The following is an 18031-nucleotide window of genomic DNA, read 5'->3' on the forward strand; positions in this document are numbered from 1 at the left end:
TTACCTTAAGTGGGGCTTGTTCTTTTGTAAATGCATCTAGGATTGCAACCTTAAAGGAAACTATGTGATCATAAAAACAAAAACAAAAAATGTGTATGGGTAAAATGAACTTATTTATTTTGGCAAGAGCTTTTGTGGATTTCAGTCCATATCTGCAGACACATAGATGAAGTACAATGTTAAACCACAAGGTCTTAATCTCACTCCCAGAGCTATGTAATTTTACTTTAAAACCTTTGACTTGATGTTTTACTCCATCAGAGAGACTGAAGAAGTGGATTCAGACTGCAGAAGCCAAAGGCAAAATAAGCAAGTTAACCTCAAAGGTGCTTCAGCCAGAATCCTTGGACATTGCTTCTTTCAGGTAGGAAAATAGGGTTTAATATTATGCAAAAATCATATTATACAAAGCTTCTTGGAACATATCCCTCATGTAATACATAGGCCTGATGCATTGTAAGCCATAGAACAATAGTCCAACTATAACTACATGGGAGAAACATGCTTCATGTGCTCAGGTGTCACTGGGATGTTCTCTAATGCAGTATTTAAAGTGGTGATCCCTAAATTGCTGCCAGTCCCTGAGTACAGGTTTCAGGAAATAAGAAACAATAGGCATAGATACGGCACCTATCCCTCACGCACTGGAAAACAATAATTAATGGCCCCACATGTCAAATAACCTGAGAAGCACTGCCTGAGTGCATTTTAAATCGGTACAGGCCATTTGGGACTATCTAGTCCATATCAGGCTGCTTGTCCAAGAGGAGATATGCCATTCCTTTGGGTAAATGAATTGGATTGCTGTCATCAGTCATATTTCACTAGTGCAATGATGCAGCACTACTAAGGCACAGGATTCCACTCACCCCCCTGCTTTTCCGGTTTGCATAGGGCACAATGCTTCTCATAATCCAACCCTGCAGTGCAAAATACTGCATGTCATTCACCTTCATCAGAAATTGTAATTATCTCTGGGCTGTACTGCTTCCATACCATCCAGGAAGCATCAAGTCTCTCATTAAGTTAGCGTCACAGCTGCAAATTTTGAAGTGAAGTCACTCCTTCTGGCAACATCCATAGTCATGTCTTCAAGAGAATTGTATACTCAACAACTCCTGTATCCAGGACTTTCCATGGAAACATGAAACTTCAAATGATAGCAAACCTTATTGAAAGAGACCACTTCAAATAGAATACCATAGAACAGTGATTCCCAACTCCCCAAAATCCTAGCCAGCTTACCAACAGCTGAAATCCAAAGCACCTGGAGGACCAGTATTGTGAACCATTGTCATAGAATCATGACGGAGGGCCTAGAAACAGCCTACAGCAAACATCTCTCTAGCACAGTGGTTCTCAACCTGTGGGTCCCCAGATGTTTTGGCCTTCAACTCCCAGAAATCATAACAGCTAGTGAACTGGCTGGGATTTCTGGGAGTTGTAGGCCCAAATACCTGGGGACCCACAGGCTGAGAACCACTGCTCTAGCATTTCTAGGTCTTTCAGGATGACACTGGTCAGCTTCCAGCAGAATCATACCACAAGGCCAAGAAAATGCCTAGGAAGAACATATTTTGATGTGATTTATATTTATAAATTTATTTAGAGTATTGGTACTAAAAGGCTCTCAAGCCACTTGGGCAATTCTTTGCCCTTAGGTGTATAATCTTAATAAGATACAAAACACAAGGAAAGGACAATGGTAGTGGGGAGAAGGGATTAAGGACTATATCACAAAGTGCAATACCCCAATCTCTGATGCCCTTTACATACTGGTTTCTATGGGTCCCATCACATAATGCATGTTCCATTTTGTAGATAACCTATATTTGATGTGTGTCTGCAGGTCATTGGCACATCACTCTGTTGACAGAGCATGTCTTGCAGTGCAAAATACATTTAAAAAGCAGATTAACAGATAATGGTGTTTGCATGGCCTGAAGTGGTTTATCAGATCATGGGTTTCCCATTGAAAGAAGTAGATGAACATGTAGTGGGGCTTGTGTTGTCAGAAGAGAATTTTAAAAGTGTGGTGTTCCCATTAAAAGAAGGGGTTTAAAGACCATACTTGATTGTTTCCTTTTTTAAAAGAAAAAGAAAAAGAAAGGGACTGCACTTCTACATTTGGATGGAGGTCATAAACCTGCATAATTGTGCAAGATTGATCAAAATAAATACATAAAATACAAAAAAGGGAATACTCTGACATGGATTGGGACTCCCATGGATTGAGGAATCATTTTGGGGAGAGGAGAGAAAGGGTGAAAAAGGGGCAGATGTGGAAAGCGAGATAAGTCACTTAGGTCCAGGAGAGGGAGAGAGGATATGGCAGGCTTGCTTCCCCAAGCTCAGGCTGTTTTTCTTGGCCAGAGGAGAGCTGGAGAGTCTTCCTCCTCCTTCTCAACTCCTGAGATAGGACGCCTTGGATGTAATTTCAGACTCTCATTTCCTCACCACCTACATTCACAGACATACACTCATCTGGGCACACTTTGCTACCCACAGAGACTTTGGAGGATCTCCCCTTTTTCTCACAGGTCTTGGCTGGATTCTTTTTTGCCCCTCCACAGTCATGTCTTCAAGAAGAATTGTACAATGTTTTAAAATGATTTTATTGTAAGTTGTAGTTTTTATGGTATTTATGTTGTTAGCATCCTCTGATGCTCATGTGAGGCCACGCTGAGTCCCCCTTGTGTGGAGAAGGGTGGGATATAAATATTTGAAATATACTAAACAACTCTGGTATCCACCTGCCATGTGATAAGTCAAAGGTACATTATCTCACTGACTACCTTATCAGATGGGCAGGGGGGACAGCGGGTGAAAGCAGGGGACAGTGGAGGGAATCGTCAGGCTCTGTTTCCTCCCATCGGGGTCTGTATTCTTTCTTCCCACGTTGTTTCCTTTTTCTGCTTCCTCTTCGCCTCCTCTTCTCTTCTTCAATGAGGAGTTGGATAAACACTCACCTCCTTTGGGTCCCATTTCTCTCTGCTGCCAAAATGGAGTCCCACCAGGAGTGGCCCTGCATCTGTGATCCATGGGACTCCATTCCGGCATCAGAGAGAAGTGGGAAGAAGACCCTCCTTTTCCTGTGTCGGATAAGGTCCCGAGTGTTCTTAAACCATGGATTAATGATTTACAAGACGTTTCCTGTGGTGTGTGAGATAAGGTCCTAAGTCCAGAAGATATAGCTGTTCTTCTCTTCTTTAGAGGTGAGGACAGAAGTTAAGATGGAAGGGCAGCCTTTCGTCTGCTGCTCTGCATGTTCTGGTGAATGCCTGAAGAGAGCTTTTGATTAGTCTTCTCAAAGCCTAGCAGATATCAGCACTGTACCTTAATATTGGGGTAGAAAAAATGGGCCTGACTGAAACCCCACATTAGTTCTCCTCTCACTTTTATCTCACCCAATGCTTCCAGACTTCTGAAAACAGCATCAGAGCAGGCCACAATAAACTCTCCTGTCCTTTCCCCGCTTGCTTCAAAGTAGATGGTTAAGTCAGACATCTCTTGTTCTTGGTTCATATTAATTTTTGAGAATCCTTAGAGAATTTCTGAGTGTTATTAAACCACAGAGAACAAGGATGGAATATTGCAGAAGTCCTGACTGCTGAATGGAGAGAGGGTCTCTGGATAAGGAGGAAGGAGCAATATTTTATTGCATTTCACATGTCCACAAATCAATGCAATGAAAATTGGGCAGAAGTCTGGTGGAAAAATGTGGTGTGAGAGAGTGCAAGTGGGGTTGCCACAGCAACAGTACAAGCTCATTAAAAGATTCTCTCCTTCTCTCCCTCCCCTCTCTCATGCGCGCGCGCACACACACACACACGGCTGAGGAATAAAAAATACAAGCTAAAGTACAGGTTGTGTTAAATATGTAAGATTTCTCCCTTGGTTCAAACAACGACCCAGGCAATCTCAGTCCAAATTTGGGGGTATTGTGTGGCGCTAAAGAATGGCTTGAGCAATCCTCCCCATACATGTCTCCGCTCCCCTTGCTATGGCAGCTAAAAATGGAAAATGTTAGAAAGTGGTAGAAAGTGAATGTTACTGTTCTCCCATTGCAACTTCTTGTTTTCAGAAGAGGTGATCTATTTAGCAATATGGATCAGTCAGCTGGAGTATAGGCCAAATATCGAAAGGTTGTTCTTTTTCAAGAAGTTTCTCAATTATCTTTTGTGGTTGCAGCAGCAGCAGCAGTAGTAGTACTTGTGTGCCTTCAGGTTGTTTCCAATTTATGGTGACCCTTGATTTGTTCCTTGATTTGTTAACCCTTGTTTGGGTATCAGCCAGCACGTCAAAGACTTAAATCAAGAAATAGCTTTCTAAGATCTACAGAGACACTTGCTGGAGCACCTCAGCAAGTGAGAGTCCAAAAGTGGCAGGCTCAAACCCAGAACCTCAATCAATCGCTGATACCAAATGTGAGACTCCTTCCTGGGCACACAGAAAACTGGGCGACTTGGAAGGCACTGAACAGACTGCGCTCTGGCACCACGAGATGCAGAGCCAACCTCAAGAAATGGGGCCACAAAGTGGAATCCACAACATGTGAGTGTGGAGAAGCGCAAACCACAGACCACCTGCTGCAATGCAACCTGAGCCCCACCACATGCACAATGGAGGACCTTCTTGCAGCAACACCAGAGGCACTCCAAGTGGCCAGCTACTGGTCAAAGGACATTTAATCAACTACCAAGCTTGCAAACTCTGTCTTGTCTGTTTGTTAAAAAATTGTTTAAAATGTAATACAATTATCTGGTTGCTACTGACACGATAAATAAATAAAAATGGTGACCCTATCACAGGCGAAGAGTTTTGCCATTGCCTTCTTCTGAGGCTTCTGACCTAAGTTCATCCAGTGGTTTCATAGTCAAGCAAGGATTTGAATCTGGTCTCCAGAACTTTAGGATTTGAATCTGGTCTCCAAATCACTAATCATTTTTAAAAATAACAATACCCAACAAACAACCCCACTCACTCCTCAGTTTGGTTAGCAACTTTTGTTTATTCACAGAGTACATGCCTATGTTTCAATTGCCAGGATGTTAAAATAAGGATAGTCATAGAGGGAACTGTCTGCTGATGGTACAGCAGATCCCCAGATCTTAAAGAGAAAACAGAAGAAACAAACAAGATATACTCAAAGGAGAAAAGAGCTCTAAGTTCTATTCTGTGTAGAGACCTGATTGAACAGATGTAAGGGGATATTTAAAACACTTTGGTTGCCATTGTTGTGAAGACTACCACCCTTACTTTGTACTAAATGGACCATGGTATCCTTCTGGAATGCCTGGAGTGGCTGGAAATCAGAGGCACTGTGCTGCAGTGGTTCTGGTCGAACCTCTCAGGCAGGTTCCAGGCGCTTGGGGATAGCTGCTCCTCAAAAAAGGAGCTGTTATGTTGTGTCTCACAAAGTGCCATACTATCCCAAATGCTCTTTAATATTTACATGAAGCCACTGGGAGAGATCATCTGTAGGCATGAGGCGGGGTGTTATCAGTATGCTGATGACCCCCAAATATATTTCTCCATGCCCTCAAAAACAACCTCAGCTAAGGATAGTGAATAGGCCTGTCTGTTTTGTATCGTTAATTCGTTATTCGTTTTTTATTCGTTTATTTTTTAATATCCGACGCGATATCAAAACAATATTTTCAAACCCGGAAGGGTTTGAAAATATCGAAGCAGAAGCCTCCATTTTTTTACGAGCTGAAGCTCGTCTCGTTAATGGGGGAGGCGTGCTGCTGCTGTGTGCTGCTTCTGTGCTTCAGTGCTGTGCTGGCCTGGGTGGCTGGGAGCCAATCCGGCGCTCCCAGCCACCAATGCTGGCATCGTGGCTGGTTTTGATTGGCCAGGGAGGGCTTTAAAAGGAGCTCCGCGCGGCCGCGGAGCTCATTTGGCGAGGCGTTTGAGGAGAGAGGTGTGTGGGAGGAGGGTGTGCTCGCTCTCACAGTGCTGCTTGCTTGCCGGACCGGTGCTTGTTGCTTGGGGTTGGGGGTTCTAAGAACTCCTTTACTTTTACCTTTTGTGTGTTTTTCTTTTTATTTTGGTCCCTGTTGGTCCCTGTTTGTGGTCTGTGTGGTCCACAGCAGGGCGATTTCCTCCTTTTTTTGCATTTCTGACTATTTTTTAAAATACCTTAAGTGTTATTCTTTAAAAAAAATACCAAAAAAAATTCAGAAATATTCCAAAGCTCTTGTGTGGCTGCTGAGTACTCCTGTTGGACCCTGTGGCTCTGTGCACCACAGCAGGGCGATAATTTCCTCCTTTTTTGCATTTCTGACTATTTCTACAAATACCTTAAGTGTTATTCTTTCCAAAAAAATACCAATAAAAATTCAGAAATATTCCAAAGCTCTTGTGTGGCTGCTGAGTACTCCTGTTGGACCCTGTGGCTCTGTGCACCACAGCAGGGCGATAATTTCCTCCTTTTTTGCATTTCTGACTATTTCTACAAATACCTTAAGTGTTATTCTTTCCAAAAAAATACCAATAAAAATTCAGAAATATTCCAAAGCTCTTGTGTGGCTGCTGAGTACTCCTGTTGGACCCTGTGGCTCTGTGCACCACAGCAGGGCGATAATTTCCTCCTTTTTTGCATTTCTGACTATTTCTACAAATACCTTAAGTGTTATTCTTTCCAAAAAAATACCAATAAAAATTCAGAAATATTCCAAAGCTCTTGTGTGGCTGCTGAGTACTCCTGTTGGACCCTGTGGCTCTGTGCACCACAGCAGGGCGATAATTTCCTCCTTTTTTGCATTTCTGACTATTTCTACAAATACCTTAAGTGTTATTCTTTCCAAAAAAATACCAATAAAAATTCAGAAATATTCCAAAGCTCTTGTGTGGCTGCTGAGTACTCCTGTTGGACCCTGTGGCTCTGTGCACCACAGCAGGGCGATAATTTCCTCCTTTTTTGCATTTCTGACTATTTCTACAAATACCTTAAGTGTTATTCTTTCCAAAAAAATACCAATAAAAATTCAGAAATATTCCAAAGCTCTTGTGTGGCTGCTGAGTACTCCTGTTGGACCCTGTGGCTCTGTGCACCACAGCAGGGCGATAATTTCCTCCTTTTTTGCATTTCTGACTATTTTTTAAAATACCTTAAGTGTTATTCTTTCCAAAAAAATACCAAAAAAAATTCAGAAATATTCCAAAGCTCTTGTGTGGCTGCTGAGTACTCCTGTTGGACCCTGTGGCTCTGTGCACCACAGCAGGGCGATAATTTCCTCCTTTTTTTGCATTTCTGACTATTTCTACAAATAATACCTTTAGTGTATATTCTTAAGTGTATTTCTTTTTTCCAAAAAATACTCAAAAAATTCCAAAAAAATACTGAAACTCTCCTGTGTGTCCGAGTCTCCAGTTGGTCCCTGTTTGTGGCTGTTCCTCGCCCACGGCAGTGCCATTTTCTGCTTCATTTTGCATTGCTGACTATTTTTAAAAAATACCTTTAGTGTATTTCATTTTTCCCAAAAATACTCAAAAAATTCCAAAAAAATACTGAAACTCTCCTGTGTGTCCGAGTCTCCAGTTGGTCCCTGTTTGTGGCTGTTCCTCGCCCACGGCAGCGCCATTTTCTGCTTCATTTTGCATTGCTGACTATTTTTTAAAAATACCTTTAGTGTATTTCATTTTTCCAAAAAATACTCAAAAAATTCCAAAAAAATACTGAAACTCTCCTGTGTGTCCGAGTCTCCAGTTGGTCCCTGTTTGTGGCTGTTCCTCGCCCACGGCAGCGCCATTTTCTGCTTCATTTTGCATTGCTGACTATTTTTTAAAAATACCTTTAGTGTATTTCATTTTTCCCAAAAATACTCAAAAAATTCCAAAAAAATACTGAAACTCTCCTGTGTGTCCGAGTCTCCAGTTGGTCCCTGTTTGTGGCTGTTCCTCGCCCACGGCAGCGCCATTTTCTGCTTCATTTTGCATTGCTGACTATTTTTTAAAAATACCTTTAGTGTATTTCATTTTTCCAAAAAATACTCAAAAAATTCCAAAAAAATACTGAAACTCTCCTGTGTGTCCGAGTCTCCAGTTGGTCCCTGTTTGTGGCTGTTCCTCGCCCACGGCAGCGCCATTTTCTGCTTCATTTTGCATTGCTGACTATTTTTTAAAAATACCTTTAGTGTATTTCATTTTTCCAAAAAATACTCAAAAAAATTCCAAAAAAATACTGAAACTCTCCTGTGTGTCCGAGTCTCCAGTTGGTCCCTGTTTGTGGCTGTTCCTCGCCCACGGCAGCGCCATTTTCTGCTTCATTTTGCATTGCTGACTATTTTTAAAAAATACCTTTAGTGTATTTCATTTTTCCAAAAAATACTCAAAAAAATTCCAAAAAAATACTGAAACTCTCCTGTGTGTCCGAGTCTCCAGTTGGTCCCTGTTTGTGGCTGTTCCTCGCCCACGGCAGCGCCATTTTCTGCTTCATTTTGCATTGCTGACTATTTTTAAAAAATACCTTTAGTGTATTTCATTTTTCCAAAAAATACTCAAAAAATTCCAAAAAAATACTGAAACTCTCCTGTGTGTCCGAGTCTCCAGTTGGTCCCTGTTTGTGGCTGTTCCTCGCCCACGGCAGCGCCATTTTCTGCTTCATTTTGCATTGCTGACTATTTTTAAAAAATACCTTTAGTGTATTTCATTTTTCCAAAAAATACTCAAAAAATTCCAAAAAAATACTGAAACTCTCCTGTGTGTCCGAGTCTCCAGTTGGTCCCTGTTTGTGGCTGTTCCTCGCCCACGGCAGCGCCATTTTCTGCTTCATTTTGCATTGCTGACTATTTTTAAAAAATACCTTTAGTGTATTTCATTTTTCCAAAAAATACTCAAAAAATTCCAAAAAAATACTGAAACTCTCCTGTGTGTCCGAGTCTCCAGTTGGTCCCTGTTTGTGGCTGTTCCTCGCCCACGGCAGCGCCATTTTCTGCTTCATTTTGCATTGCTGACTATTTTTTAAAAATACCTTTAGTGTATTTCATTTTTCCAAAAAATACTCAAAAAATTCCAAAAAAATACTGAAACTCTCCTGTGTGTCCGAGTCTCCAGTTGGTCCCTGTTTGTGGCTGTTCCTCGCCCACGGCAGCGCCATTTTCTGCTTCATTTTGCATTGCTGACTATTTTTTAAAAATACCTTTAGTGTATTTCATTTTTCCAAAAAATACTCAAAAAATTCCAAAAAAATACTGAAACTCTCCTGTGTGTCCGAGTCTCCAGTTGGTCCCTGTTTGTGGCTGTTCCTCGCCCACGGCAGCGCCATTTTCTGCTTCATTTTGCATTGCTGACTATTTTTTAAAAATACCTTTAGTGTATTTCATTTTTCCAAAAAATACTCAAAAAATTCCAAAAAAATACTGAAACTCTCCTGTGTGTCCGAGTCTCCAGTTGGTCCCTGTTTGTGGCTGTTCCTCGCCCACGGCAGCGCCATTTTCTGCTTCATTTTGCATTGCTGACTATTTTTTAAAAATACCTTTAGTGTATTTCATTTTTCCAAAAAATACTCAAAAAATTCCAAAAAAATACTGAAACTCTCCTGTGTGTCCGAGTCTCCAGTTGGTCCCTGTTTGTGGCTGTTCCTCGCCCACGGCAGCGCCATTTTCTGCTTCATTTTGCATTGCTGACTATTTTTTAAAAATACCTTTAGTGTATTTCATTTTTCCAAAAAATACTCAAAAAATTCCAAAAAAATACTGAAACTCTCCTGTGTGTCCGAGTCTCCAGTTGGTCCCTGTTTGTGGCTGTTCCTCGCCCACGGCAGCGCCATTTTCTGCTTCATTTTGCATTGCTGACTATTTTTTAAAAATACCTTTAGTGTATTTCATTTTTCCAAAAAATACTCAAAAAATTCCAAAAAAATACTGAAACTCTCCTGTGTGTCCGAGTCTCCAGTTGGTCCCTGTTTGTGGCTGTTCCTCGCCCACGGCAGCGCCATTTTCTGCTTCATTTTGCATTGCTGACTATTTTTAAAAAATACCTTTAGTGTATTTCATTTTTCCAAAAAATACTCAAAAAATTCCAAAAAAATACTGAAACTCTCCTGTGTGTCCGAGTCTCCAGTTGGTCCCTGTTTGTGGCTGTTCCTCGCCCACGGCAGCGCCATTTTCTGCTTCATTTTGCATTGCTGACTATTTTTAAAAAATACCTTTAGTGTATTTCATTTTTCCAAAAAATACTCAAAAAATTCCAAAAAAATACTGAAACTCTCCTGTGTGTCCGAGTCTCCAGTTGGTCCCTGTTTGTGGCTGTTCCTCGCCCACGGCAGCGCCATTTTCTGCTTCATTTTGCATTGCTGACTATTTTTTAAAAATACCTTTAGTGTATTTCATTTTTCCAAAAAAAAATACTCAAAAAATTCCAAAAAAATACTGAAACTCCCCTGTGTGTCTGTGTCTCTAGTTGCCAACTCAAAGTCATACAATACAGTGCTTGATCGCTCATTTGTGTGCTTCCAACCTGTGTGATGAAACGCTTCCTTCCTGGCTTTTCTAGTCGCAAGGGCCAAGTGCTATCGCGAATACCAAAGAAAGGCAGGGGACTGCAGATGGACACATTGACAAGAAGGGAACATTCAACCGACGAGATGGTTATTGAAACACCCACAGATGCTTCAACCAGCAGTGAGATGGGAGGACCTCCTCCTTATTCCTCAGTTCGAAAGACTCTACATTCAGATCCTGATGTCCTTCCAAGTACCTCTCATACTAGTAGTTGTTATGAAGAGGAGGGCGAGGAGGCGGACGTGTCTGAGGAATGGGAGGAAGGAGACAATAATATGGAATCTGCTTCCACCACAGGAATTAGTGATGAAGAGGACTGCTTGGTGCTGCAGGGCGAGCCACAGAAACAACCAACAACAAGCCCTTTTACAAACACCGACAGTCCAAACACGAGCATGAGTAGTACATCTCAAGTGCGTGGTAGGGGTAGGCCGAGATCGCTCCTATGGGATCATTACGACGTCCATAAGGACAAGGCCACTTTGGCCGTTTGCAGGCATTGCGGTGCGAACGTCAGCAGAGGAAAAGATATGAGGCATCTTGCCACAACAGGGCTAAGTACGCACATGAGGAGACACCACCCAACTGTGAAGTTGGACGTAGTTGAAGTCGCCAGCACATGCAGCAGCACTCCGAACACACCAACAGGCCCCGTGCAGAAAACCTTTGATGCTTGGGGCCTGCAAGTTACAAGGATGAGATCTGGAGTTAAGGCGCCATCAGTGAAGGAAGTAACACGTCGCCTGGGAGAGATGATGGCTCTGGACCACCAGCCCTTCCGTATGGTGGAACGGGAAGGTTTCCGCCGATTTGTTCACCTCCTGGCACCATGGTACAAGATCCCAAGTCGCATAACTTTCTCTCAAACAGTCATTCCCGCTTTGTTCGAGGGATGCAAGCAACGTCTCAGGAACCTTTTGAGCAAGTCACAACCCGTCCATGTACATTTCACCTCTGATATCTGGACGAGCACGGGAGGAGGGCATTCCTATTTGTCCCTGACCGCTCACTGGTGGGAGATGGAGGGTTGCCAAGACTCGGGTCATCGTTGGGCACTCCTGTCCCTTGAGGTGATCGATACGGATCACAGGGCCGACACCATTTCTGAGTACTTGCGAGAGATGATGAGAGACTGGATGCGGCATACTCATTCTGGTGGTACTAACTCGGGATTCATGGTCACAGACGCAGGAAGGAACATGATCCGGGCGGTCGAAACTGCCGGCTTCACTAACGTAACATGCATGGCGCACTTGCTGCATAACTGCGTAAAAGATGGGTTCAAGGGGACCGATGAGAACAGCGCCACCGCCGTCTCTCAACTCATTGAGCGTTGCCGCAGAATCTCGGGCTTCTTCCACCGTAGCTCTAAGTCTGCAAAACTGCTGCGTGACAGGCAAATCCTGGAGCGCCTCCCACAACACCGGTTACTGCAGGATGTCCCCACCCGCTGGAACTCCACCTACATCATGTTGGAGCGCATGGTGGAGCAACAGAGGGCAGTCCATGCTGTCTCGCTGTCAATTGCGGCTCCGATAAACAAGCTGGTCCCCAACAACCAGGAGTGGATGACCATCACTCAGCTGGTTGAGATCCTAGAACCGTTCAAACTGGCAACCGAAAAACTTTCAGGAGACAAAGCAATACTCAGCCATGTGCTCCCAGTCGTCTCGCGTTTGAAGAGCCATTTGGAGTCGCTGGGTGGACAAAGTACATTGCAGTGTACGGCTGGGCCCTTGACTCCACAGGCCCAGGAGGTGGTCAGAAAGTTGAATTTCTCCCTCCGTAAACGTCTTCTACCGTTGACAGAGAGTAAGACTCATGTTTTGGCAGCACTCTGCGACCCTTCCATCAAGGACACTGTCTGCTCCAAAGAACTGCCAAAGTGGAAGGCCGAACTTATCTCGCTTGTGAGAGAAGAATACTCTCGGAGGGTGGGGGAACGCTCAGAGCAAATTCCTTCTGCCGTTACTCCCCCAAACACCAGCGGTTATGGCAGCACCGATAACGTCACACCCACCTTGCCACCTATCAGGGATGAAGCAAGAGCACTGCAGCTGAAAAAGAGGAGAGCGGAGCGTTTCATTCCCGACAGTATAGCTTTGATGGCAGGGCAAGGAACATCTTCGTCGGCCCGGGCAGCAAATATGGACTCGGCAGAGTTCTCTGTCAATCGGTACTTTGACGAGCCTCAGGAGGATGTAGACACCGATCCATTGGCGTACTGGTCCTCAAAAAGGAGTACATGGCCTGACCTCTCAACCGTAGCCCGCAAGTTTCTCAGCTGCCCACCAACTAGCGTGCAGAGTGAGAGGGTTTTCAGCCTGGCAGGAGATGTCGTCACCCTCCAACGTACCTCACTCAACCCCCTTTCGGTGGAAAAGCTGGTGTTCTTAAAGGCCAACTTGCCACTTTTGGGCTACCCGGAGATAGATTTCGACACCAACCCTGGCTCCGTGCGGTAGATCACCTTAGTTGCTTTGTGCTTTGTGCCTGCTCTACGCGGGAAGATTGCCCTGATGTGTACTTTACTGCTTCGTGTTGCCTTCCGTTACCACTGCCTGCCTGCTCAACGCGGGAAGATTGCCCTGATGTGTGCTTTACTGCTTCGTGTTGCCTTCCGTTACCACTGCCTGCCTGCTCAACGCGGGAAGATTGCCCTGATGTGTACTTTACTGCTTCGTGTTGCCTTCCGTTACCACTGCCTGCCTGCTCAACGCGGGAAGATTGCCCTGATGTGTGCTTTACTGCTTCGTGTTGCCTTCCGTTACCACTGCCTGCCTGCTCAACGCGGGAAGATTGCCCTGATGTGTACTTTACTGCTTCGTGTTGCCTTCCGTTACCACTGCCTGCCTGCTCAACGCGGGAAGATTGCCCTGATGTGTGCTTTACTGCTTCGTGTTGCCTTCCGTTACCACTGCCTGCCTGCTCAACGCGGGAAGATTGCCCTGATGTGTGCTTTACTGCTTCGTGTTGCCTTCCGTTACCACTGCCTGCCTGCTCAACGCGGGAAGATTGCCCTGATGTGTGCTTTACTGCTTCGTGTTGCCTTCCGTTACCACTGCCTGCCTGCTCAACGCGGGAAGATTGCCCTGATGTGTGCTTTACTGCTTCGTGTTGCCTTCCGTTACCACTGCCTGCCTGCTCAACGCGGGAAGATTGCCCTGATGTGTACTTTACTGCTTCGTGTTGCCTTCCATTACCACTGCCTGCCTGCTCAACGCGGGAAGATTGCCCTGATGTGTGCTTTACTGCTTCGTGTTGCCTTCCGTTACCACTGCCTGCCTGCTCAACGCGGGAAGATTGCCCTGATGTGTACTTTACTGCTTCGTGTTGCCTTCCGTTACCACTGCCTGCCTGCTCAACGCGGGAAGATTGCCCTGATGTGTGCTTTACTGCTTCGTGTTGCCTTCCGTTACCACTGCCTGCCTGCTCAACGCGGGAAGATTGCCCTGATGTGTACTTTACTGCTTCGTGTTGCCTTCCGTTACCACTGCCTGCCTGCTCAACGCGGGAAGATTGCCCTGATGTGTGCTTTACTGCTTCGTGTTGCCTTCCGTTACCACTGCCTGCCTGCTCAACGCGGGAAGATTGCCCTGATGTGTACTTTACTGCTTCGTGTTGCCTTCCGTTACCACTGCCTGCCTGCTCAACGCGGGAAGATTGCCCTGATGTGTGCTTTACTGCTTCGTGTTGCCTTCCGTTACCACTGCCTGCCTGCTCAACGCGGGAAGATTGCCCTGATGTGTGCTTTACTGCTTCGTGTTGCCTTCCGTTACCACTGCCTGCCTGCTCAACGCGGGAAGATTGCCCTGATGTGTACTTTACTGCTTCGTGTTGCCTTCCGTTACCACTGCCTGCCTGCTCAACGCGGGAAGATTGCCCTGATGTGTGCTTTACTGCTTCGTGTTGCCTTCCGTTACCACTGCCTGCCTGCTCAACGCGGGAAGATTGCCCTGATGTGTGCTTTACTGCTTCGTGTTGCCTTCCGTTACCACTGCCTGCCTGCTCAACGCGGGAAGATTGCCCTGATGTGTACTTTACTGCTTCGTGTTGCCTTGCGTTACCACTGCCTGCCCTGATGTGCACTTTAGTGCTTCGTGTTCCCCCCCCCCCCAAACTCCTTTTCATAAACCCTTTCCCCTGTCGTCCCCTACCGGTCCCCTTTCAGCCTGTTGGGCATCGCCTCTGGGGTGCCAGGAGAAGAGGCTGTCCTGTACTCCTGTGTACGCTTCCCCCCTCCCCCAACTCCCTTACCCATAAACAACTACCTACCTCAAAAAAAAAAAACACAAAAAACCACCAAAAAAATGAAAAACCCATTAAAAAGGAAGGTACTTATATTTTAATAGTAGAGCAGCTGCTACTATTATTCGTTGATTTAATTATTTAAAAAAGGAAAACAAAGGTACTCACCAAAAAATGCTGCTATTATGTGTGTTTATTTATACATTTCTTTAAGAGGCACTCCTGTAGTCCTGTGTACGCTTCACAACAGGGCGTTTGTCCTCTATTTTGACCTGTCTCGTGGCTGTTTTTTGTTAATTTTAAATTTCTGAATATTTCCTAAAAATACCTGCCTTTCATTCTTTTAAAGAAAGAAAATATTCGCTTTCACGAATCGATTCGTTATTAATCTCAATATCGAATCGAATCGTATGTAATAACGACGTTTCGGAAGTCGCTTTTGCGCATGCGCGATCGCGTCCGCCGTACTAACGAATAGATTCGTTATATCCTTAACGAATCGACCCCGTGCCAATAACGCCCTCCCCCCCAACTCCCTGTCATACAGCCTTGATTATTGTAGTGAGCCACTATCAGTCTCACTGTAACGCCCTTGTGTACTTTACATCCCAAGCTTCCTCTCGCATCCTTCCCTCTCAGCCTTCTGCTGTGTTTTTCAATGTTTTTATGAGTGATCTCTGACTGTTCCTGAGCAGTGAAATACAGAAGACATGGCTGCCCGGCTCCTCTCCCTCTCAGCCTTTGGCACTCCTGTGCCTTCCCCCCCCCAACTCGCCTCACGCCAGACCGACAGCTTAATTTTAGTTTAATTTAATTTAATTTTAAATTTGTATTTAATTTAATTTTAATTTTCCATTTTTAAATAGAGGCAAACAACTCGGTGAAATAGGTTTTGTTTCACCATGGGAAAACCACCTTCGTGAGCACTTCTTTTTATTGATGACTTTAATTTTCAGGAACATTTCCCTGATGCGATCGGACCCAGGTTATCTAGAGTAACCAAGGCGGCCGGCCGAACTTTTTGGTTCATTTCCCATTTTTGAATGGAAACCCTCCCCCCCACCTCCCCTGAATACACGCATCCTGAGGTCTGCGCTCGTCGGCATGTACTAGCTGTAGAGGCCATCCAATCCAATCTCCTTTTGCTAGGCAGGAAGGCACCATCCAAGCCTTCCTGACAGATGGCTAGCCTGTCTCTACTGAATCATAGAATCCTGAATCACAAAATCCTACATTTGGAAGAGACCCAAAAGGCCACCTAGATGGCTTCCCCTCCCCCCAACTCCCTTTCATACACGCATCCCTGAGGTCTGCGCTCGTCGGCATGTATTAGCTCTAGAGGGTGGGTGAAATAGCTTTTGTTTCACCATGGGAAAACCACCTTCGTTAGCACTTCTTCATCACGGAGGTCTGCGCTCGTCGGCATGTATTAGCTTTTTGAAGTTAAAATTAAAGATTCTGAACAATGTCGTTGAAGGATGTAATTATATTTTGGTAGGGTGCCGTGATGCGTATTATTGATGGTTTTAATCCTAACCCTAACCCCCCCCCCCAACTCCCTGTCATACAGCCTTGATTATTTTAATGAGCCGTTATCAGTTTCACTGAGTAACCAAAGCGGCCGGGCCATCATCTCTCCCACGCACTGGGTGATCTGCTTGGCTGTGGGTGACTTTTCCCCCGATCTCATCCTGCCCATGGGCAGACCCCAAACTTTCAGCGTGGACTGAGTCTGTCTCCCCGCTCCCCCCCAACTCTCCCCACCAAGTCATCACAACAGCTACGGGAGGGAAGCACATGAAGCGGTGAGGGAGGAAGGGGACACCCGCATAGTAGCCAGATCGTCCGAATCAACCCTGGCGATCAATGGCAACTTATTTTTATGGCGACTTTTAGGCAAGTTTTTTTTTATATTATATTTTGGGAGGGTGCCCTGATGCGTATTATTGATGGTTTTAATCACAGGGGTCAGCACACACGGAGTGCAATGGATGAGCCTAACCCCGGAGGACCACCTTCGTGATCACGGTGTCTCCCCGGTCATTCCCTGCCAGTTTCCCGCATTTGGGGAAATCGCAGTGGTCAGCGGGACTCAAATGGAAATTTCACTTTGAATGGCTGTCTTGCAAGGCACTTCTGTGAGTCTTCTCTTGCCGTGCCGTTTCAGGCTCCCAAACTTTTTGGAAATGTCTTCCTTTTTGCTAGGACACTGTAACTTTCATTTCATTGGTTTATTTAAAAAAATACAAAAAAAAATTCTAAAAAAACAAACACCGACACTCTGACAGTCCAAACAGGAGAATGAGTACACCTGAAGTGCGTAGGGGTAGGCCGAGATCGCGCCTATGGGATCATTACGATGTTATCCCAGTCGAGGAGAGGCAGTTTAAGGAGAATATCCCGGCTCCCAAACTTTTTGGAAATGTCTTCCTTTTTGCTAGGACACTGTAACTTTCATTTCATTGGTTTATTTAAAAAAATACAAAAAAAAATTCTAAAAAAACAAACACCGACACTCTGACAGTCCAAACAGGAGAATGAGTACACCTGAAGTGACGCCACGTTCCACTCCAGCAACACGCGCCTCACCTTCACAGCCACACACATCCCAAGATCAATCAAATCAATCAAATCAAATCAATTAAATCAAATCAAATCGGACCCAGGTTATCTTGAGTAACCAAATCGGCCGGGTGAGCTTTTTGGTTAATTTCCCTACTTTTTGGTTAATCTCCCCCACAACTCCCCGTCATGCAGCCTTTGGCACTCCTGTGCCCTCCCCCCCCAACTCCCCGTCATGCAGCCTTTCCTCCTTTATTTTCCTTTCTTTACTATTTTTAAGAAATACCTTTACTGTATTTGTTCTTCATTTGTTCTTCATTTGTTCTTCAATAAAATACCAAAAAAATTCGAAAATATTCTAAAGCTCTTGTGTGGCTGTTTCACCTACTTGGTCCCTGTTCCCTGATGCGTATTATTGATGGCCTCCTGCGCTGCCTGTGTGCTTACCTCCTCCTCCTCCTCCTCTTTCCTCTGCAACGCACCTCCCATGACGCCACGTTCCACTCCAGCAACACCTCCGACTTTCATTTCATTGATTTATTTTAAAAAAAACAAAAACAATTCTAAAAAAACAAACACCGACACTCTGACAGTCCAAACAGGAGAATGAGTACACCTGAAGTGACGCCACGTTCCACTCCAGCAACACGCGCCTCACCTTCACAGCCACACACATCCCAAGATCAATCAAATCAATCAAATCAAATCAATTA

This window comes from Anolis sagrei, chromosome 2, assembly GCF_037176765.1.
Source record: "Anolis sagrei isolate rAnoSag1 chromosome 2, rAnoSag1.mat, whole genome shotgun sequence".
NCBI lineage: Eukaryota > Metazoa > Chordata > Lepidosauria > Squamata > Dactyloidae > Anolis > Anolis sagrei.